Source organism: Epinephelus fuscoguttatus, linkage group LG15 (assembly GCF_011397635.1).
Source record: "Epinephelus fuscoguttatus linkage group LG15, E.fuscoguttatus.final_Chr_v1".
Lineage (NCBI taxonomy): Eukaryota > Metazoa > Chordata > Actinopteri > Perciformes > Serranidae > Epinephelus > Epinephelus fuscoguttatus.
The window spans coordinates 27,343,541-27,367,403 of record NC_064766.1 but is presented as its reverse complement, the minus strand read 5'-3'; the positions used below and the strand labels follow the sequence as shown (position 1 = coordinate 27,367,403).

At 42.9% G+C, this 23,863-nt stretch overlaps 1 protein-coding gene across 5 annotated transcripts in view; it reads left to right on the top strand.

Annotated features, from left to right (window-relative positions):
• Positions 1-7,076: 7,076 nt before the first annotated feature.
• The window catches only part of st3gal3b (ST3 beta-galactoside alpha-2,3-sialyltransferase 3b), a 79,601-nt gene continuing 62,814 nt past the window's right edge, over positions 7,077-23,863 (top strand). The window contains exons 1-2 of one of the 5 annotated variants that reach the window (XM_049599072.1): positions 7,077-7,219; positions 11,444-11,508. The gene's annotated coding sequence lies outside the window, so the exon portion shown is untranslated. Of the gene's footprint in view, positions 7,220-11,443; positions 11,509-22,491; positions 22,857-23,277; positions 23,624-23,863 lie in introns of those variants that run through there. The other 4 variants (XM_049599071.1, XM_049599075.1, XM_049599074.1 and 1 more) reach the window with 4 other exon arrangements.

Here is a 23,863-nt window from a genome sequence, read left to right as displayed (position 1 = left end):
GTTGCCAGTTGTTAGAGATATCAGCCATAGAGATGTTGGACTGCTCTCCAATATAATGGAACTAGATGGCACTCTACTTACGGCGCTCAAAGCACCAAAAAAACAAACAAACAAAAAAAAACATTTGAAAAACTCAGCAGCAATGTCTCTTTCCAGAAACCACAACCTAGTTACTCAAGATAATCCACAGACTTTGTTGTGAGCAGTTTCATGTAGGAACTATTTTCTTTCTGCATCCACTGCTACCTCACCTAGCATCACTGAGTGAGCTACCAAACTATACCCGCTAACCATGACACTGCGCAGAAGGAAGTGTGCATCTTTTCATGGACCAGATGTTCATGCTTGTGAGAGTGTGAGATGTAAACATTAATGGCATCTTACTCGGCTGAGCTATAACGTTAGATAGCTCTATTTTCCCTCTATTTAACTGCATTTGACAACCGTATTGTTGTGCAGAAGGAAGTGTGCATCTACTGCTAGCTCACCTAGCACCACTAAGCTAGCAGACTTTCCAGCTCAGCCAAGTAGAACGCCACTGGTGTTTACATCTTTTGTTGTCATGAGCAGGACCCTCCTGTCCATGAATCGCTGATTGTATCACCAAGCGAAGGAAGGGTGCATCTACTTATGGACAAGAGGGTCGTACTCAAGACAGTGTGGGGTGTAAACATTAGCTTACTCAGTGGTGCTAGGTGAGCTAGCAGTAAATGTATGCTTCCATCTGGGCAGTGATACAGTTGGCGGGTGTAGTTTGGTTAATGGAAAATAGTTCCTATATGAAACTGCTCACAAACACAGACTATATACTGTATGTATAGGACGGTGACGTTATTGTTTTGTGAACTCCTGTCTTCAGCCATGGAGTTTGGCATTTTTGCCATTGCCATCTTGATTTTTTGAAGCCAGAAAGAAATTTGAATAAGAGGGTGGCCCTGCTCTAATTATGTGTAACTTTAAGCCTTAATAAAATGTGGTCATGAATGGGAAATTAATAGTGTGTACCAGGCTCTAAACATGTTTTTTCCTGCTGTAAATTTGGCATTTTAAAGCTCCAGTAGGCAACATTGTTTTGGTATAACTGAGTAAAAATTGTATAATATCCTCTAAGCATAATGTAAATCAAGTGGTCTGAGGCAAACAGTAGGTTTCTGCACCTCACCATGGCTCTGTGTTCAGCCTCTCAAGAATCAGTATTGTGTCGATGTGCATAAACCAATCAAAGGTCAGTTCAGACCACTGCTTTTCAATTGACTGTTCTACTGCATATGCGCGTTCCCGTGCCGCTGGCAGAAGGGGAGAGCAAGCGGCAATGGCGAACAGTGCACCAGGTAAAATAGCTATTCCAGCATTTAGCAACACGGCTAAACAACCCAAAAAAAGGAAGACAGAACTCGGTTCCCCGGAGCCCCGCAGGGAGGGGAAGGGTGAGGTGAGGCCAGGCCCGGCCGGAGGCCGTGAGGGTCGGCTGTGGGAGCGGAGCTGAGGGCTCTCCGCGGAGAGCGAGAGCCGAGCCTTGGGGGTATATGTGCGGGGCCGCGAGGGAGGGATGGGGAGGGCTGCTGCACGGTGAGGGAGAGCTGAGGCTCCCAGAGAGGGAGAAATAGAACCAAGTAGGATAAAATACTCGCATGTTCGTCTGGTAGGAGGGGCTCAGGGCAGAGACGAACGACACCTAACTCAGATGAGACTCAAAAATCAACCGTTTTCAGGCTTTCTACCTACTGCAGCTTTAACATGAGGGCCTGTGGGGATTGACTCGCCTCTGGAGCCAGCCTCAAGTGGCTGTTTGAGGAACTGCAGCTTTTGGCACTTCTGCTGTGGTTTCATTTTTCAGCCCTTGAGTTTGCTGCTTGCTCACATCAAGGTCTGTGGATTATCTTGAGTAACTGTGTCATAATTTCTAGAAAGAGACATTGCTGTTGAGTTCTTAAATGTATTTTTTGGCACTTGAGCACCACAAGCTGAGTGCCATCTAGTTCCATTTTAGCAAAGAGAAGGCAGACATCTCTACGGCTGATATCTCTAACACTCGGCAACTCACACCAAAACAATCTAGATTGATAAACAGCACTACAGGTAAAAGGCAAAACATGTATTTTTAATTTAGGGTGAACTGTCCCTTTAACATGTTCACCATGTCAACTTAAAAATATAATGTGTCAGTGTCGTGTTTGCTGCTGTTGAATACAGTCATTAACAACATGCAAACAAATGGCTCGCTGATTGTTATCACACTATCTCTCAGCACGCCTCCATATCTAAACTCTCACACCATCTCTCACCCCTCTCTGTGACCCGGCAGCTGTGGCTCCCTCAAGTCCCTCTGTTTGTAGGGTATTATTGTCTACAACCCCCTCAGACCGGTCACATGGTGGTCAAGTGACAGAGCTCAGGTTACTTTGTGCTATTGATGTCTGATTTTCAGACACTGGAATTAACCAGTCGTTTGCTGAGCTTGTTTCCTCACAACGGCCATAAAACAGTGCTGGTGTCCTTATATGCACTCGGTAACAGGTTGTGGAGTCACCAGCAGGTGTTTGATGAGCAAATAACTCAAAGCTTTGGCCTTTTCCACACCTTACAGCATACAGTAACACTAAATATTATGATAATAGTATTATATAAAGTTTACAAGACATATTAATGCATTACGCATTTCTGCAAACCACAGAGACGTTACATCTGTATGGTTCACATGTATTATATCAGCATTTCAAGGGTGACATAAGGTGACTGTTCGGATTACATGTATATGAGCTGCTCATCAGGAGGAGGAGGGGGTGCTGGATGGCGTGACACCTTGGCGAGACAGGCAGCAGACTATTGTTCAAGACCAACAGACAAAAGGGGGTGTTTTTAAGGAAGGTGAATGGGGTTGCTGGTTCGAACCCCGGGGTGGAGGAGCCCCTCTGCATGGAGTTTGCAACTTGTTTCATTACAGTATGAAAAAGGCCGGTGCTTATTGTGTTAAACATACTGAGCCCCAGCATAGTTGAATACAATAGGAAATGTGTGGGGAAAACAGGGGTTAGATAAATTATTAAATGTGTGGGAGGTGTACTAGACGTTAATTTTTAATAGTTTGTATCCATTGATTGATTGATTGATGATAAAAGGAAAATAGAAATGTTTGCTAACTGATAGAGAGTTAAGGAAATGTATGAAACTTTCTATGTTTAGACTTTATTTTTAACTGACTAATTCATTGATGTGTGTAGTTTTATTTTTGACTTGGTTGACAACCGTTTCCAGCTGTCTCCTGACGACTGTGGTTTAACACTTTTTGAAACTGATATTTATCTGTAGTATCTGACAGGAAAGTGGGTACTGGTTTCCTGTAAAGAACATATCGCCATGTGCAGTGCTGTGACGTGCTACGTTAAAGACTTTCAGATTTCTTGACAACACCCACGACACCTTCTGCTTTTACTACCACTTGTGTCTGATTTCTCACATTTGATGATGTAAATCATTATGAATGACTGGGATGTTGACTCATTAGCTCGTACTTGTTACAACTGCTGCACTGCTACTGTACCAACCCTCCTGAATCGCACAGGGCCTTTTACCAGATAAATACAGACAGTGTTTTGTGCTGATGCCACAGCTCTATCATGGGTTGCTTGCGAAACAGGAAACATTATTCTTCCTCAGTGAAACTAGTTTGGGGGTGGGGGTGCATTTTAAGTGTTAATAGACGTTGAAGGGACAGTTCACCCCAAATCAAAATTTTTTATTTTTATTTTTTTAAAAATTTTTTATCTTTTACCTGTAGTGCTATTTATCAGTCTAGATTATTTTGGTGTGACTTGCTGAGTGTTGGAGATATCGGCCGTAGAGAGTGGAACAAGATGGCACTCAGCTTGTGGTGCCAAAAAATACACTTAAAAAACAAAAAGCAATGTCTCTTTCCAGAAATCATGATCCGATCACTCAAGATAATCCACAGACCTTGTTGTGAGCAGTTTCATGTAGGAACTATTTTCTTCCTATTGAACGACACCCGCCAATGGTATCACAGCGCAGAAGGAGGCGTGCATCTACTGCTAGCTCACCTAGCACCACAGAGCGAGCTAACCTCACAGCTCAGCTGAGGAGGACGCCATGAATGTTTACATCTCGCACCATCACAAGCACAAACGTCTCGTCCATGAGTAGACGCTTTCTTCTGCGTGGTGATACAGTTGCTGGGTGTAGTTTAGAAAGAAAATAGGTCCTACATGAAACTGCTCACAACAAAGTCTGTTTTTACATTCAGTTACATCGCAGAGAAGGCAGACATCTCTCCAACACTCAGCAACTCACACCAAAACAATCTAGATTGATAAACAGCACTACAGGTAAGAGGAAAAATGATTTTTGATTTAGGGTGAACTGTCCCTTTAACTCTGGTTGGTTACACTTATAGTAAAGCTGATTTTTCAGGGGCAGATGTTGTACTCAGAATTGGGTGTGATACTGGGGACTTGTTTACATCAAAAATTAGAGTAGTTCCCAATATCTTTTGTTTTTATTTGACTATCAGTTTCTCTTCCTGCTTCCCCTGGTGAAAGTTCCTCATTTGTTTTCTCCTGGGGGAGGTTGTTGTAATACTGTAATATGATTGAATCAACTCAAATCAAAGCAGGCTTTAAATGTCCTCTCACCAAACATACAACAGTGATGCAGATAAAATGAAACAGTGTTTGCGGAGGGTCGTTCCAACACTAAAGTAAAAATACTAATACCATAAAATAGACATCAATGAAATACAATAAAACCCTAACTATCCAGCAATAAACCGCAAACAGTGTGCAAATGCTGCTCAAAAAATATGACCCATGGGGGCACTATAATTAAAGGTCAACTTTGAACAGTCATAACTCTTAAATCAAAAGGTCGGATTGACTTGAAAGCTCAGTGTGCTTTACAAAAAAACCTTGAACCATTAAAGACTAGATTCTCTGCCACTGTTGATCTTTTGAAAAACACATTTGTGACATCTTGTCCTAAACCAGAGGTCCAATTTGTACCACATCTTCTGTGGATCATTATTGGACCAAGCTTATCAGCACATAAATAGACCTGACTCCATGATCGTTAGGCCAATCATCATGAAACTTGCAGGATACGTCCTCATGAGTACCTGAGAGTGACTCTGAAAGTTTCATTCAAACTAGTCTGAGTGGGTGGAAGTTCGCTGCATAGATCAGCCTCTCATTGGGCGGAACGAGCCACCCGCTGAAGTCCCGCCCTACCACCTCCGGTTGTGTAGCAGTTTTCAACCGTTTTCAACACGTCCTTTACTAACTTTTGCGGTGTTTGATCTTGCGGGGATGTAGCCATTTTTCTGACATGGTTCGCGTCCTGTAGGCGATATTTTTGTGGGCGTGTTACACCAAAACCTGTTTCCCCCCGGCAATATTTTTGCAAGCGCACCATTGCTGTGGCACCGCCCAGAACGAATGTGATTGGTTGAAAGAAATACAAGCAGCCGGGGAGTTTTTTCTCCAATCTTAAAGTGAGAGTCGGCCCAGCCAGACCTTAATTTTCTTGAGAAAGGTCTGGTGAGCGAGACTACATTCAAATTGACCCCTCAGGGTCAAACAACGTTCATCTGCGCACACTGTGATGACACACAGCTGGTTGAATATCAGCAAAGTTTCCCTGCTTCCCTTCACTGGCTCCTGTACAGCAGGGTCGGTCTTTGTTTCACTGTTATAATCATTAAAAAGCAAAAGCAGCATGTGTATACATTCAGTAGGCTATATCTTCAGTAGCTAGCTAACTAACCCTACACTTTTCAGAGTTTCATTTTGGTTTTGGAACAGGGAAGAAACGTATATCTTTTTCCAACCTCTCCAGGTAACGAGTATCATTAATACACGACGTGCCCCAGGCACAACATTTAGCTCCAAATCCACAAAACCAGCCTGAAAATGAAGGAAATCTGAAAGCTGCATTAGAGTCAATGGAGCACAGCTGTGTTGTTGTCGGACCCTGGTCTGAGCCAGCCTGATGCCACATTATGACTGGCCAGTCTGCGTCTGGGGGCAGGACTTAGTAAAGGGTCAATTGACTGATAGGGGGGCGACAGTGTTGCCAAAGCATAGTGAGACCTGGCAGAGATTTGACATAAATGATTGTCTTAAAGGGAGCGTATCTATGTTTCCCGGGTTCCATGTTCCCCACTTAACCCTGCAAAAAAGGTTCTATGTTCCTCAACCAAGCAGGAAACATAGAACCCTTTTTGGTTGAGTGGGGAACATAGAACCCGGGAAACATAGGGATGACCCCGTCTTGAAAGCTGTTATCTTCAATCTTTGCTTATCTACAAGATCAACTCTACTTCTCCTAATATCCCGGATCAATAAAATATTCCATATACTGATATGACATCACCTGTTAGGACTTGGATCTGTCCTCTTCGCTTTTGAAGTCTTTCGCTCACATTAATCATTACCACGTCACAGAGAGTGGACTTAACTGCCAAAAAGCTCCTCTGGAGTTGAAGGTCAGACATGAGCCACTTGTCCATTAACAGGGGCACACACTGATTCACACCTCACGATTTAAAGCTGTTGAGAGCAGAGCTTGACTCGAGGCTATGAGACCACTGTCATGGTTACATGGCCCTACAGTCTGAACACAGGTGAACTGCAGGTCAGAGCAAACAGAGATTACTGTCAACCTCAGTGAGTAAACACATGACTCAATGTCTTCATTCCTTCCCAGGCTGATAATGGTCGCTTTTTGTGTGGCTCAAATTGTATTAAACCCATCTTAATGGCTGATTCTGGTTAAAAATCAACAAAGCAAATGGTATTAAACCGCTAATTTCCTTAATTTATTGCAGTCTCTTCTAATTAAAGAGGTCACGTTGCCTCACTTCTCAATTTCTAAATGTGTTTACAAGAAGAAACAAAAGCAATGAAGCCTCTGTGTGGCTTTAAGGCTTTAAGTAAATCAGGTCATGAAATAATTTATTATAGACAAGAGAAATCTGGAAGAATGCATGAAATCAGATCATGTGAACGGCTGGTGGCGGAGATCATAACCTGACCTCAGGCTAATTACTTGTCTTTTATTCACAGTGTGTGAACCGTGCTTGTGACGACCTGCCTGCTGCCTTTCCTGCTCACAAACTCCAGCCCCGCACACACATAAAAAAGCTTTGCAGGATTTCTGCAGCTGCTTTGCCGACCTCCTGCCGTCCTACCGAGACATCAAACATCAAGTATGCGCGCACACACACACACACACACACACACACACACACACACACACACACACACATGGGGATGTGAAAGACAGTGTGTGTGTGAGCATGAGTGACAGAGACAGAGAGTCTAGATGTGTGAAGGTGTGAAAGCGCGAGTTGATAAGAGGGTTGACACATTGAGAGAAGAGCAGGTGACGACTAGTTTTGTGCCGTTTCCCACACTGACTCATGAGCTCTTTTTGACTTTGCTGTTTATGGCACCATATGTTGTTTTATACCACATATTTAAAAATGTACTATGTTTTTGCAAGTGTATTCTGCTGAGCTCCTTATGAATAGCTGAGTTTTGCTTTATGTTATTTTTCTGTCTACCATGAAATCTGCTTTACCATTAGTAAAAATAAATCAACCAGTCCATGCCAAACTTCCTCAGCTAAAGTCTGGGCGTAATATTCCTCATGGTGGCGCAACAGGAAACATCTAAATGTATAACAAATCAGTTGTTTGTGCTACAACTTTGCAGCTTTCACTTTCACTTTTCATGTTCAGATGCTTCAAGCTGCAGGAATTATGAAGTCCAACACTTAAATTAAACTTAAGTCCACATTTTTCACTCAAACAACACCAAATCAGACTGTCCTCCATTGTATTGTAAACAGCTACGGCAAAGTCTCGCTAATGAAATCTCCAATGGGTGGCATGGTGGTGAAGTGGTTAGCATTGTCGCCTGCTGGTTCAAACCCAGGGTCGGGGAGCCCTTCTGTGTGGAGTTTGCATGCTCTTCCCGTGTCAGCGTGGGTTTTCTCTGGGTACTCCGGCTTCCTCCCACAGTCCAAAGACATTCAGGTTAATTGGTGACTCTAAATTGGCTGTAGGTGTGAATGGTGGTCTGTCTCTATGTGTCAGCCCTGTGATAGTCTGGTGACCTGTCCAGGGTGTACCCCACCTCTCGCACAATGTCAGCTGGGATAGGCTCCTGCCCCCCCGTGACCCTCAACAGGCTAAGCGGTTATGAAAATGGATGGATTACTGATTTTTTTTTTACACTAACTGAAGGAGCTCGGAGTAGAGCCGCTGCTCATTTGCGTTGAAAGGGGTCATTTGAGGTGGTTCAGGCATCTGATCAGGACGCCCCTGGACGCCTCCCATTAGAGGTGTTCTGGGCATGTCCCACTGGTAGAAGACCCTGAGGCAGACCCAGAATAGGCTGGAGGGATTACATATCTCATATGATTACACCTCGTCTGGCCTGGGAACGCCTTGAGGTCCCCAGGGAGGAGCTGGAAAGCATTGCTGGGGAGAAGTACGTCTGGAATGCTTTGCTTGGCCTACTGCCCCTACGACTTGACCCCTGATAAGTAGATGAAAATGGATGGATAGTTGAAGTCTACCTTTACATGCAGCCCTGGTGATTGTTGAAGCCATAGTGTGATTTGTCACTTGGCTGGTAGCTCAACAAGATCATGACTTGCCGTTGATGTCTAAGATTGCGAGCTCAAACTCTGGGCGATGCAGAATAAACACGCTAATGCCTTCTCAGCCTGGCACTCCTCTTCCTCCATCTTCTTCTTCCTCCTCAAAATTCCTGGCCCTCACTCAATGCTGCACAACAGCTCTAATTCATCTTATTCTTCTGGCTCTATCACAGCAAATTATTTTTTATTTTTCCTACATTTCTCACTGTGTTTGATGTTGACATCAAAGCTAACGAAGGAATGATCACATGTATCCTGTCTGATGGAAATGTTTGTAATTCACATTTTCTACACAGACTACATGTACTGTGCTGACAATGTACAGCCCTGTTCCTGTTTCTTTCAAATGGGACTTCCTGTTGTTGCCACCTCATTAAGCGGCAGCCGGCAGCAGTCTAAGCCTGTATGTTTCCCCCAGGCTCTACTTTGGCCTTATATTATCACATGATGCATCCAGCCCATAATCTTCTGGACAATCTTGTGTTTGCAAACACGCAATCCTTCTGGCTCTGGTCTGGCATGGCTGGAAATGACTTGTGTGGTATTGTTTCAACCACAAATAAACAGCAGAATTATCAAATTTTAAAGATCATAGTGGTTTGAGAAAGAGCTTTCATTCAGTAATTCTGAAATAATAGAAGCCAACTGTGGTGTAAATGTGACCCTGCATGACCCAGAGCTTTGACCTTTTGCTTGTTGTTTGTGTTTTCTGTGGGTTGTGGCGTTATGGCTTGGAGTTACAGTACTTAACGTTTTGCAAATGTCATGATGATGAGCATTATGCAAATTTTGCTGCAACAAACACACTATTCCTCTGCCTGACGCTCAGTCTAATGAGAGAACAGGCCTCATGCAGCAACATTTTTACTTGTATTTTCTCCTCATTTTCTGTTAAGAGACAAAAAAAGAGAGAAGGCAACTCCAGATGCACCAACCGTCCAAATCTGGGCTGCGTTTAGCCCCAACAAAATCTAGCAAAATGTTTATTTAAACAGAAACAGGGATGTGTCGAACACCCTGTTGTGTTGTGCAAGTGTGCTGCCTTTTTATACGGCAGAATCCATCCATCCATCCATTTTCATCCGCATATCCGGGGCAGGGTCATAGGGGCAGGAGGCCAAGCAAAGCACCCCCCTCTACCCTGCAATGCTTTCCAGCTCCTCCTGGGGGACCCCAAGGCGTTCCCAGGCCAGACGAGATATGTAACCCCCTCCAGCGTGTCCTGGGTCTGCCCCAGGGCCTCCTACCAGTGGGCAGAATCTAATTCAATTCATTTCAAAGGTGCTGTATTGGCATGGGAAAACTATGTTGCCAAAACTGCCAGAACTTGATTTATATACATGTCGCTGCTGTGGGTAACACTTCAGACATGCCCACCAAATGTGAAAAAAATCATACCTCAAAGCCTGTTGCACAGTGTTGAGAGATACGTCGTTCAGTCTGGAAAGTCTAGCAAAACGGTGCACAGTGTTTTCAGATTGAATGTGCCCCAGGTGAACTTCCATATTTTTTATGTTCCTGAATATAAATCTTATGTTTCCTCTCCTCCAAGAGAGGAGAGAAATATAAGAAAACATTTGTAAGCAAATCATGGATATAAACAAAAATACTGAAAAACTTTTGGTTCCTGCATGAGGCCCGTTGAGTAACAGACGGCTGTGTATTCATATGTTTTTGGACAATTTGACTTTGGATACGGACTTTTTGAAAATGTCTTCGCATGCAATGCATGTTCACCTGTCCACTTCAAGAGTTAAATATACTGTGCTGCGTGCAATATTCTGTAATAATTACCATAAAGTATTGGAAGACATTTCAGATCAAATTTGCAAACACTCAAACAGAGAAACAAACATCATGTTTCCATGCTTAAAATATCTTATGTACCATAAAACTTTGATCAGTAGCCCGGGCCATTATTTGTTTAAGTCACTGGACTCAGCAGGCTTATATTTTCCTTTTACACAAAACTGTTGCTCAGCAAAGATCAGGAAATACAACCACATTGTTTATTGGAACCAGTATAAATATTACTTTTATAAAAATTAGGCTTCAAATAACATCAAATATGAATCAATCATTTGATCTAGCGCAGACGGACAGTGCATCAGAGAGGGTTATGGCACCTGGAATACTGACTTTATCCTGTTAAAACAATATTCACAACTTGGATAATTTTTTATGAAAAGCCGGTTTTATACATCCAAAGAATTTCTAGAAAAATGAACTGCTTGATAGCCAGACCAGGCCTCTAATTGAGACAGGCCTTTATTTGTCAAGCGTAGCCACACTGGGCCAATAATAGGGGCTGGGTGTTTAATTGGGACTAGGCTTTTAATTGAAGTTGTACGGTAAATACATATACATATCGAATATCTCCTTTTATCTCTGTTTTCTGCCACATCTGATCCCCAGGCATGTTATAGAATAATCCTAGACAGCCAGACAGTTACTCCTTCATGTGACGTGTTCGAATAGTTTACTGTACTTTTAAAATGTTACAGGCCAAACTGATTTTCCAGCCCATCCTGTCATAAGTTAACATATGTTTGCCGACAGTCTGCGCTGCTTGTATTTAAATTGGGATCAACTGTGGCACCAGTTTCTGTTATTCAAATGCTCCCTGTTATTGGTTAACCAATGTTTGCAGAGAGTGCTACAAGGACAGTGACCACGTGAAATTGTGTCTTTGGCTTCCCTGCCTCTTTTGGAAACCCAGTTCTATGTGTGATTTTGATTTTTTTTTTTTTTTTCTGTCATTCAGCCGACCCTGCAGTCTGTGTAATACCAATACTGTGGATTCAGGACTTGACAGCCGCAGCTGACAAGGTAATGCGTGCTTCTACCTTTGGGGGAAATTTCAGGTTACGAACTGCAGAGGTATATTTTATGAGTCAGAATGGGTTTTTCTTAAAGTATTGAAGTAATCAAATGGGTTACATAAGTTTATATTTAAAATTAGAGCTGAATCTGGGTTAAAGGAAGACACCTAAAAGCCATATCCTTGCCCCAGAGGCACTGCTCAGCTGCTCATACACCGATAGAGTCTCACACTATCAAACGTGATCAGAATGAGAAGGGTGAAAACATTTTTAAAGGCCCAAGTAATGCATATTATATCATCCTAAAATATATTCCCAGCATGGTAATGTTTGTTTCTCTGTTTGCATGGGAATGTTTTCTGTAAGTAATCTGTCTCTAAGATACAGTATCTGTCTGAGTGTAGATAGAGGCTTGAAACAAAAACAGGAATTATTTGTGGGCCAAGGATGAATTCATGACCTTGGCCCAGTCGGGCTTAAAATAAGCTCCCTGGTGCACTCCAGGAAGAAAGTGACTCTGCAAGCAGTACAGTCCAAAAGAAAGCCACATGTAGTCTATTTTACATTTCCAGTAATTTTGTATTTTTGCAAATATTTTACAGTTCGCAGTGCAAAAACAAAAGAAGACAAAATTTGCACATCTGGGGCATGTGCTAGGTCTTGCACTGGTTTGTCACACACTTTTAATTATCAAAACCTTTTTTTGCGGGAGTTTTAGCAATACTGTGAAATTTAATGCTCAACTTTGGATGTAAATTAACTGCTGCTTTATCGTAATAGAAAAAGCATTATGGGAAATGCAGTTATTTGGTTTCTTGCCAAGAGTTAGACGTGAGGATCGATACCACTTTCAGGTATGGAACTGGAGCCAGCAGGCACTTACTCTGGCTTAGAAACAGCAACAGTACATAAGTCACTGTAAAAAAAAAATCCTACATCCTGTCGATGTTACATTTGATATTGATTTTAATACAAACATGATAAAACAGTGTTATTTATTGTGAGCTTTAGAGGAGCTGCAAGCCTCTAGCTGTAGCCTCATGTTCAAGTTATAGACATGAGAGGGATATTAATCCTCTCATCTCGCTCTCGGCAAGAATACGACTTCCCAAAATATCAAACTATCGCTTTAAAAATGTTCCCATGAAGGATTAAGTATCTATAAAAGGCCCAGAGAGCTAAATGAAAGCCCAATTCAGCTGTCTTAATCTGTTGATTCATTACTGAATAACCCAGACCCTCGCGTTCTTGTGTTTACTTTAATTGGAGACTTGAATGGACACATTGCTTGTGTTTAATGAAGTCATGCGTGGGAGAGCGATTGGGCGTAATTGTTTGAATGGAAGAGAACAGATAAACTGCGAGGAAGATAAACAGAGAGGGAGGAAAGAATGTGAATGAGGTCTCTGCCAGGGTGTGCCGATTTTAGTGTCGAAACCGTTGGCTTGAAAGGTGAGCAGGCTGCTTCAGCACATCACCTCACGAGTTCATCTCTTTGACTGTCATTTAAAGGTGCCTTTGATTATTCCATAGGAAGCGGATCATTAGAAAGCAGCACACACTCCCTGAAGTGTTTTACCGCCTTAAAATAATGTCTTTTCTTTTACTATTTACCTAAGATAACCATATTTTCAAACCCCCAAACCAGGACTCTGCACATTCATGCATGCACTCATGCTTGTGCTTGCACCATACGTGTTTTCATCAAGATGGGGGACAATTAATTCAGCGCTTAGTACACCTACTGAGCACACCTTTCAACACTATGAACAGTGCCTGCCTCAGTAGACAAAATATGATCTTTTGTCTCCCAAAATCCACAACAACGTAGGTAATTTGAAAACTGCATAACTACACAAAACCAGCTTTACAAAAAGCTCTGATTGTGTTTCAGCAGATGGTGGCAAAGGTCCCCTCCTGAGCTGCCCATTTCAGATGACTGTCACCTGCATTTGCTCCACTAAAATAGGTCACAACCACAGATATATTTAGAGCCCTGGATACAGCGCTGGAGGAGGGACCCCGTTCATTCTGTCAGTGGTGCATGAAACCAAAAAATGCTCTATTTGCGCGGTTTGGAATTACCTGGATCTTCTGCGTTAAGGCTCATTTATGCTCCCTTTACGTACGGAAATGTATACGTCCGTTTCAAACGATGTTATCGTCACTGTCCACATACTTCCATGTGTCCTTTACGTTGGCATGGATGTTAACAAATATATCCACCAGGGGGCAGCCCAGCGTCAAAAGTTTATGACAACAATAAACTCAAAAACAAACATGGCGACTGTGGAGGAGATATTGATAATGTACCTCTTGCATAAAAGACAAAAACAGAGGCAGCGTTGTAGGAGGCGTTGGTCGGTGAGGCTGTTAAATACATTGTGATTGGAGGACTGACAGTGCCCCCACGGATGGCGGTGGTACTGCTCCATTTGGCCCGTATCCATAAGCTTTATGGAAACGTGCAGAAATACAGATGAAATGAACGCGGAGCACGGACAGAAGGCTCCGTCCGTATCCGGATCCGTATTTAACGTTGAGCATAAATGGGCCTATATGGGACTCATAGAGCAGGCACACTAGTGCAGAGCACAGCCAAGTGTGGCCAGGCAGCTAACTTCCGCTGGCCAAACGGCGAACTTCTGATTTAGCAATCCACAAACTTGAATGGGGATAAAATGATGTAATCTTGCGGCTCTTATTCCAATCTTACTGGACCGAATGAATCAAATTACGATGGTGAAAGAAGTCAGTTTGTGGGGGTTGTGAAGCTCAAAAAAATGTATCACCTGATTTACAAATGTCTCTTTCCTAGTGTAAGTCTATGGGAAAAAGTCATTCTGAGTCCCATGGCATCACGTGACACACCTGGATGGTGTACTTCCACTTTTGACCACTATGTAAAATTGGCTTCAAAGCCTGGCACACTTCCTGGGGGCCTTGTCACAGTGGTGCTACTTCCTACTCGCCACCGTTTAGCCAATGTTTGACCGTCTAGATAAGATCTTTTATTTCAGAATTTCCAACCAAAAATGTGCCTACTCCTGCAGTGTGTGCAGAATGCAGCATTTTTGTTGCCATTTCCTTTACGAAGGAGTCGGCTAAGCCTGTTGGAGCACTTTAAAAAAGGCTGACTTTATCTTTGGGATGGAAGCTAACTGTTAGCATTGCCTACCAATTGTTTGTCAGAAAGAGCCACAAGCGTCATAGCAAAAGTTGTGAAAATGACACACTGATTGTCACATACAAACAAATCAGTGTTGAATTCAGACACATGGTGCATTTTTTATGTTTCTATATTGGGTTAGGTAATAATCAGTGGGGCAGAGCATGATGAAGGTTTATGTATATGCTGAAAACAACAACAGTATAGAATTGTGGTGAAAACGGAGAAAATTTGATAGTGAATGTTGTAAAATGGGACATTTAGTGTTTTACAGATGTTTGTCAGGACTCAAGACACCCAGCTTGAAACTGGAACAGTCCTGGCCAAAGCAAGACTGTATAGGTCACTGTATATTTTCATTACCAACTTCCCTTATGGTGCTATTCTGCCATTTTGCTTTTCCATTCCCCTGGGTCTCCCTGTTATTAGCCTCCTGCCTGTGTGCTAAATATGAAGCTATAGCCAGCAGCTGACTATGTAGCTTAGCTGCTGGCTATAGCTTCATGTTAGCTTAGCTGAGCATAAAAAATGGAAACAGCTAGCTAGCTCACAAGGTTTGTTTAATCTGCACAGAGCTAAAATGTGACATACATACTGGAACCATACCAAACTATAGAGTGTGCCAGGGCTGACGTCAAAACCCTATGGTCAAAACCCGCAAGTTTAGCATTGCGCTATTTCCCGGAAGAGTAAGTGAATGTGATTTTTGCATTGCGTTTTGGATTATGTCAGAAAATAAGCTCTGTGGCTAACACAAGTTTATGATACTTACAGGTTTTGTTCGGTGGTGATGACGTTTAATGTCGTATTGAGCAACTTGTTAGCAATCGCCTTTTTTACGACATGTAAAAGCTTCAAAATTCACAAGTAGGGTATTTACTGATGTGTTTTATGTCATAGAACAAAACCTGAAACTCGCTTAAGCTTTTGTTAACCACAGACCTTATTTGAGGCATTTTACCAAAATCCTATTCAAAAAACGTATTGAATTTTAGACGAGAGAACCGGAAGTGCTAAAAGCGCTAACGGAGTTCCGGGTTTACTGGCACACTCTATTGCACTAGTAGGCTACAGAGCCAGACTAGCTCCTGCTTCCAGTCTTTACGCTACTTTAAGCTAACCACCTGCTAAGCTAACGTGGCTCTAACTTCATATTCAGCATAAGAGAGTGATGTTAAGCTTCTCTTTGCTTTTGGCAAGAAAGCAAATAAGCATATTTCCCAAAGATTTCTCAAATTACTCTTTTGAGCACTACGCAGCAGCAGAGTAAGATCAATTCCTGTGTCTAAATTAGCTTAATTTGCGGTTACATTCCTGACTTAATAGTCGGTTCCATTACAGTGGTGTAAAAAGTTTCTGGACACATTGATCATTGAGAGCATTAAAAGTGACTGTGTTGATGGAAATAGCAGAAGTCGAAACAATTTGAGGAAAATGAGGCCGTGACCTAAATTACTGCAACACTGAAGGGGACTTTTGTTCCTGCTGATCGATGACAACTGTCTTTACAGGGTTTTGTCTCGTAGTGCTCCAGTCAAGATGGTGCCTTGCACAGTAAATATAGAAGATAAATAGGAAGTGAAAGTGTTGTTCATTCAGACTGCAGTCTGCTCCTGTATGTATGGGATCTATCAGTATCCCATTAGCACTTGTTTATTTCCTGCTGCTTGGCCGCCAGAGCAAAAGTCGACGCTGTCGAGCAGATACTTCATCTATGATTCAGATGACAACGATCAATTATTTATGTTGCCATAGTAAAGTCTGGCTCTACTCATGTAGGAATTTCACTCAGACAGATGACATGACCAAACAATAAAAAGTCTTTAAAAATGTTGTCAAAGGTTATTATGTTCAGCAGTGAGAACACTCTTGCTATTGACGATGTACTGTATTGGGGATAAGAATACACTCGTTAATGGTATGTCTCACCAGAGCTTCTCTGCGTGCTTAATTTGATGCTGTGATGCAGCTTGCACCAGAGGTGAAAGACAAGAATCCAGATTAAGTTCCAGTAAAGAGGGATTCATTACTCAGCCGTTGTGGATAGTAGGGGTTAAAGGTGATGGTAGGCGCAGAGTTTATCAAGGGGTTTACAATCTTCTTTTCTGCGAATGAGCTTTTGCACAGCTGTTATCTCCCAGTATTATCATGTTTACATGTAAACTATACAGTCAGATTAAAGTCTGAAGTAACTGGATTTGAAAAACAGCCATGTTTAATGCTTGAGTAGGCAGAAATATGGAAAAGGAAAGAAATAAAAGCATCAGAATTTGAATATACACCATAATCCTGCAGCTCTACTCTAAGCCCCTCCCACCAGATGACCACGGGCAAATGTCAGTCACCTAATGTTTCCCATACATTGATTTATTTACTTGTAGCTCAGCCCCTTCTTGCCTCAATGAGACAATTAGCCAGCTAGCCACCCCACAGTCCCTTCACCTTTCTCCACGCTGCTGTGGACTGCTATCCCAGGAGGAGAGTAGGCAGCTTCTCAGCAGACAGACTGTTCAGCAGCTGTAGCAGCTCTTATTTGGCCAGAGCCGGCTGTCACAGCAGGCCGGTGGCCAGTTGCTGCCCTGGTTCTTACTTGTGTAATGGCAGCAACAGAAAGTTTCCTGATTGAGCAGGGAGTCTGAGCTCTACGGTGCCCTGAAGCTGGGGTTTGCGCTGGATGGATTTGGGTTGCTGCACCCCGTGACTGGGGGGTCAGTATGTGGAGCTGTTGCTAGCACTCCTCCCAGCGAGGTGGTTTGTTGTTGCGGGCAGTGAGGTGAAGAACATGCTGTGCCTTGAGGCTTTAGCTAACGTTAGCTACTTCAACAGGAATTTGAGGCCACCGCTATGAGCCTTAGGCTGCGGTAACATTTTCTCTCCATCCCTGAAATGCATTGCTATTATTGTATAGCTATTATTTTTTGTCTGACTCACTTTTAGACTCTCTTTATGGTAAGTCCATCTTCCTTTTTGGGTTGCTTTGCAGTGCAAGCAGTTGTTGCTAATGCTGGAATAGTAACCCTTTTCTGCAGGATTTCCGCCACTGAATCAGGCTTTCACCAAAGATTCGTGAACGTGCATCTGCATTTGTAGAAAAGCCAACGGAAACACCCTCTCTCTGAAATGACCTGTGATTGGCCAAAGTCTGAAAACAGAGCCAAGAGGATATACAGATATCTAGTGTTCTTTCGACCCTCTTGAATTACAAGACGCTCAAAGGTTGTTATTTAATTTTTGCCCAGTGAAGACAATATGAAACTGCCTACCCCAGATTTAATAACAGCACAAAGGCACTACATTTTCCTGAGCATTGTTCTACTTGTTTCCATCAGCCACTGATCCACTGTACCTTTAAGGTCCTGAGGGCATTAGTGGGAGCTCGTGCACAACAGAAACTGTCTGGTTACACTTGAAGAAGATGAAATGCTGATTCCTGTGATAGACTTGATGGTATTGCTGCTAGAGGCACTGATTCTGCAACCCACACCGGATGAAGAATTTCATTTTTGTTGGAGCCTGTATTCCTGTTATCACAACAGACCTGGCACTCAAGTCTGCACTGCTTTGTCGGTTCGATAGCAGAGCATTAGAGGAATGGGGCATGATGGTGGATAATTGAGTCACGTTTCAAGTCCAAAATGATTGAATTAATTCTGATGTTGCTTCACCTTGGCACTTAGGATGTACAGTGAAGCGAATGCTTTACGATCTGTGGACATGTAAAACAAACATTGCTTCCCCCTTCAGGAACACGACTCTTTACCGGTAGACAAACACAAACCAGTGCACTTCCCAGACACGGTTAGAGAATGGAAAATTTCAGCTCCTTGCATTGTTTTCTGTGGCCACTGGTCGTTCCCTCTTGTAAGTGTGATGTAAACAAATGATCCATGTGCCAAAGGCCATGAAGTGCTGCCAGCTCAACCAGGAGTCCCACGCCAGCTTTGAAAAAAAATAAAAAATAAATCCTGTGACACTTCAATAGGCTTGTGTGGATGTGTATATATCTCAGCATGTGCTTGTGTATGTATTTTATTCTCCTGGCTCCTGCTAATCTCCTGACCCCAGATGGAGAACAGTGGGCGAGCAGATTGTATTTCCTGCTTGATTCAATATTAATAGATCGGTATGCTACTACCACACTCTATGCAGGGCAAAAATGGAAGACTGCACCCCCACCAACCCCCTCCCTCTCTCACCTTGGCTTTTAGCCCAACAACTGCTTATGTAGGATACGAGGCCTTGTGAATGTCAGGGCACAAATAAGACGCAAGATCCGAGAGGAAAACTGAATTAGCAGAGTAACCCGAGCAGGTGTGAAGGACAGGACTATGGATCTGCTGCCAAACAACAATCTGCTGTAAGCAGCCACATGATAGGTCCCAACTGGGATTGAGGATGACATGCAAGGTCTGCAGGACCCATGTTTATCAAGTGTTTTAGCAGAGGCGGGGAATAACTTATTCACATATTTAAACTGGCACTTCTATTCTGAAAGGCTTGACAAACACACCGTCTGTTCACATTTATCAGTGTGTGACCATTTTAGTGCTTCACAGCCAGATTGACAGCTCGCAGTGACGACTGCTTTAAATAACTGAATCAGCGAACATGAGCTTGACTGTACATGTGTGCACAGGAACATGAGCTGACAACTCATATTTCATCTGCAGTGTTGAACTGCAGACGACTACCAGAATGTCTCCTTATTCTCCTCTGAATGATATTAGTGATGGCAGACTGTGGTATGACTTGGTCTGGGTGATACAACAAAACCTTTTAAAAGTGCAGGTCTCATTAATAGAGACAAAATAACCCAACGACAATTAAAGGTCCAGTGTGTAGGAGTTAGGGGGGTACATTGGTAGATATCGAATATATTACAAGAGGTATGTTCTCTTTAGTGTATAATCACCTGAAAATAAGAATCACTGTGTTTTTGTGACCTTAGACTGAGCCAATTAATTCTACAAAGGGAGCAAGTCCTCGTCCACAGAGTCTGCCATGTTTCACCGCCGTGTTTCTACTGTAACCCTACTATATTTGGCGTTTTAACTGGGTTAAATCACCAGATCTGTTTGTTTTGGAGTGGAAGAGACCTCTGTGGACAATTTGGCGAGTGTAGTTCAGTAGGAAAAAAATAGTTCCTACATGCAATTGCTCACAACGAGGTCTGTGGATTATCTTTACTAACTGTGGCATGATTTTTGGTAGGGACATTGCTGTTGAATTTTTTTAAATGTATTATCTTGGCACTTTGAGCACCACAAGCCAAGTGCCATCTAGTTCCATTATACTGGAGAGAAGGCAGACATCTGTACAGCCGATATCTCCAACACTCTGCAACTCAATGACTGACTGATAAATAGCATTACAGGTAAGAGGACAAATATATGTTTTGGATTTTGGGGTGGCTGTCCCTTTAAGATAGAAACTATTAACAAGTGACCACCTTTGGCTCTTCATCACCTCTGTATATCTTTTTTTTTCATAAATTCCAGTATAAGTTTTAAGCTTTTCTTTCTGGCGCTGCAGTCAGCAGTAGTTTTGTTTGACCACCTGTGGACATCATGATGACCGTAACTGTAGAAACTGCCTCCTTGGATACAAGTCATTTATGTAGACTCAACAAGACTCCAAATAACAGGTTGTGACAAACAGCTTATGGCTTGTGGACAGGAACACTCTCATCCTGGAAGGTATCAGAATGAATCATGGAGCTAAAGGGGCTCACGCTTGTGTAGGTAATTACTATTTGTAGTTCCCTGAGGGGTAATTATAGCTAAACATTTCAGGGAAATCACTGTAAACGAGTGCAGAGCAAATACAGTCACTGGTTGGTGGTGTTTTCTATGTTTAGACTATATACTGACCGCCACTACTACTGGTATTTAAGGTTGTTGGATATTGATTCATAGTAGAGGACTTTTATTTTGACAAAATTTAAGGCAGCTACGTCATAAGTTAATGGAGAAAACGCACAACTTGGTACATAAGGCCCCCAATCACACAGATAGTGTTTTGCAGGTTGCAAATCATGAGGCGCACTGCACTGCCTTTTTTTTTTAAAACTGAATGTCGCTAGTAAAATAAAAAAAGTATTTAGTTACGAAAATGTTGAGGCAGAGGGTACTTGCTGTAGCTCTGGTTGAGGGTGAGACACTGTCAGTTAATAGTTTGTTGGGCACAGGGAAACGAAGATCTATGTGGGTACATGAGACCCTAAAAAAGCGAGTGGATCACAGGGAGTACCACCAGTTGGTCCAGGAGCTTCGCCTCAGAGATGGCTATTTCCAGGCATATTTTAGGATGACTCAGGGGCCGTATAGTTCTGTGTATCAAGCAACTGCTACCACCAGTTTCTTCTCCATTGTTTAGCAACTGTAAAGTTGTTGTCGTGACCACCACAGAAGGCCCGCCTCTCAAATCATCCGATTGGACAATGGGCAAAAAGCTGAGATCATGTGGGGCGCATTTCCACCCAAGGCCCTGATTACACAGAGAGCATTTTAGCAGCTGGAGGCGCCTTTTTGTAATTGTTTTTAATGAGAATGCTTGTGGTTTTTGCATTGTGACGTGCCTAGTGTTTCTGTACTCTAAGCGAACTCTTGAGGTGAAAAAATGTCAACTCAGAGCAGAAAAAACACCCCACGTCATCTCTTTTATTGTCATCTTTTTTCCCATTGTCTAATCGGATGATTTGAGAGGCGGGCCATCTATGGTAGTCACAACAAGTTTACAGTTGGTAAACAATGGAAAAACTGGTGGTAGCGGTTGCTGGATACTCAGAGCTATACGGCCAGACGATAGACAGCAGGTTGTCAAACTGCCCCCTGAATCATCCTAAAATATGCCTGGAAACGGCCATCATGGAGGTGAAGCTCCTGGACCAACTGGTTGTACTTCCCATGATCCACCCTTATGTACCCACACAGATCTCTGTTTCCCTGTGCCTAACAAACTATTTACTGACAGCCTCTCACCCTCAACTAGAGCTACAGCAAGTACTCTCTGCCTCAACATTTTAGGAACATACTGTCAAATAAATAAACAGATAAATAAACAGTAGATTGATTACATGGGAAGGTTAGGCTAAGGAGGTGAGTCCGTGGTGGCCTGGCAACAATAAAAAGGCACAGCAAGCGTTTTTTTTTTTTGTTTTTTTTTTCACCAGTGGCATTCAATTTAAAAAAGGCAGTGCGGTGCACCTTGCATCTTGCAACCTTCAAACGCTTTCTGTGTTTAAGTTGTTTTTTTTTTATCACCGTGGCAAAAACGCCAGGTGCCTAGAGTGCAGAAAGGTGCTCTAGGCAATGCAAAAACCGCAAACAAATAGCTTCATTCTCATTTAAAACAATTACAAAAAGCTAAAACACTTTCTGTGTGATCAGGGCCTAAAAATCCACCCGGATGCAAGAAATTAAGTGTTTGATGGTTAAAATTTTGATGCCATTACATAAGAGCCCCCCCAAGTTGAGACATAACCTACGCCCTTGTATTGATGTATACTTTTACACCACTAATAACCTGTTAGCTGTTTGGATTTCAGCAAATCCAACCCTGACTGTGGGATAGCAGCAGCATGTCTCTCACCTGTATGGGCAATCACACAGTAGTGCTGATCAGTCACATACCAGTATAGTGAGGGGCATGCAGTTCAACCGGCTCTTTACATTATTGCATCTCTATTATTGCTGCTGAGCAAGTACTGTTGCAGTCGGCTGGTGGTGGTGGGGTGCCTGACGTGTGTGCTATAAATGCAAACCCAGCCACAATGAAATGTTTAACAGCTGACATACAGAGAGGGGGCACCACGTGAAGAACCATCTGAAAAGGTGCATTCATTTTCTGTTAAATCAGGAGGGGGCATCATAATTCACGGAGATACCTCCTCATGTGACTGTAGCCGACAAACTGTGTTGCTGCTAGAGCAGTGAGCAGCCGCTGATGGTGGTAGTGTTGATGGAGGTGCAGCTTTTTCCTCCTGATGTAAACTAGAGCTGCTGAGACAGAAGGGGAAACGCGCAGTCAGACTGGTCGTCTTGTGCTTCACAGAGCCAGGGCACTCTCACGGATTTCATCACGATGGCTTGGAGAGGAGGGAGAACACGGTCGTTTTATCGACCAATCCTCAATTTAAACTAAGGCTTGCATCGTTTCTGACCCGAGGACTCAGAAGAAAAGAAAAGGTAATGTCTTTAATTGTCTCAATCAATTGGAAATGACAATGAGTCGTTGCAGCGCCGCGTTTTAGTCGACAATGATGGTGGTGGTTAAATTTGGCAAACCGGGGGTCCTTGATTCTCCTAACCTCCGTCGGGTTACCACAGCATTGTCACACTTTGGCACATGTATCATTGCGTACATGTATTTATGCTACGTGTGTTTCGGCCACATATTGCGCTTGTAACTAAGCTCATGTCTGGCCACAAAAAATTCCCCCAACCAGCGGTGTTGTTACGCTGCGGGCCTGCCGACTGGATCAAGGCAAATTTCCCCACTATGCCAACGTAGCGTTGTTAGCATAGCGACAGGCTAAGCTAACGTTAACGGTTAGCCGCTTGATATTCGCTGTCGTCTTTTGTGCCGTCGTTACTTCGCGTGCTTGTTAATATCTGTTGACCGTTATGTTGACAGTGTCGTGTAACACCTCGGAGTAAACCGAGCCTGTTAAAGTAAGATAAACCCTCAGGTAGTCTCCAGTAGCCATTGTATCAGGAGAGGCTGAGGTAACGTTATAGCGCTGAATTATGGGACCTCAAAGTTCCGTTATGTTTGTCTTCTTGCTAACTGCTCAACTTCGTGTGCCGCAAACTGAGCGTTAGCTAACGTTAGCTCGGTGAACCACACGACTAGTCACAAGCGAAAGTAAAGACCCAACTTTGATGTACAAAGAAATGTGCGTAACGTGAGGGGACAGTCACTGCTGCCACTGAGACCCGTTGACACTGATGTGGTGAGTTAAAACACTATACTATGGGACGTGATTGAGCTCTTTCTCAACTACTGTATTACCCTCTTTATTATCTTCCTGTCACAATTATATCGGGTTGTTGGTTAAATTTAGTCGTGTGGTGCTGGAAAATGTTCTGTCGCAAGAAGTTATTCAAGTAATGCAATATTTTGGGCGGAAATTACCCCATTGTTTTGACTGTGCTCCCAAGAGTTGCAGTGGTGTTGGCTGCATGCTTGTGTA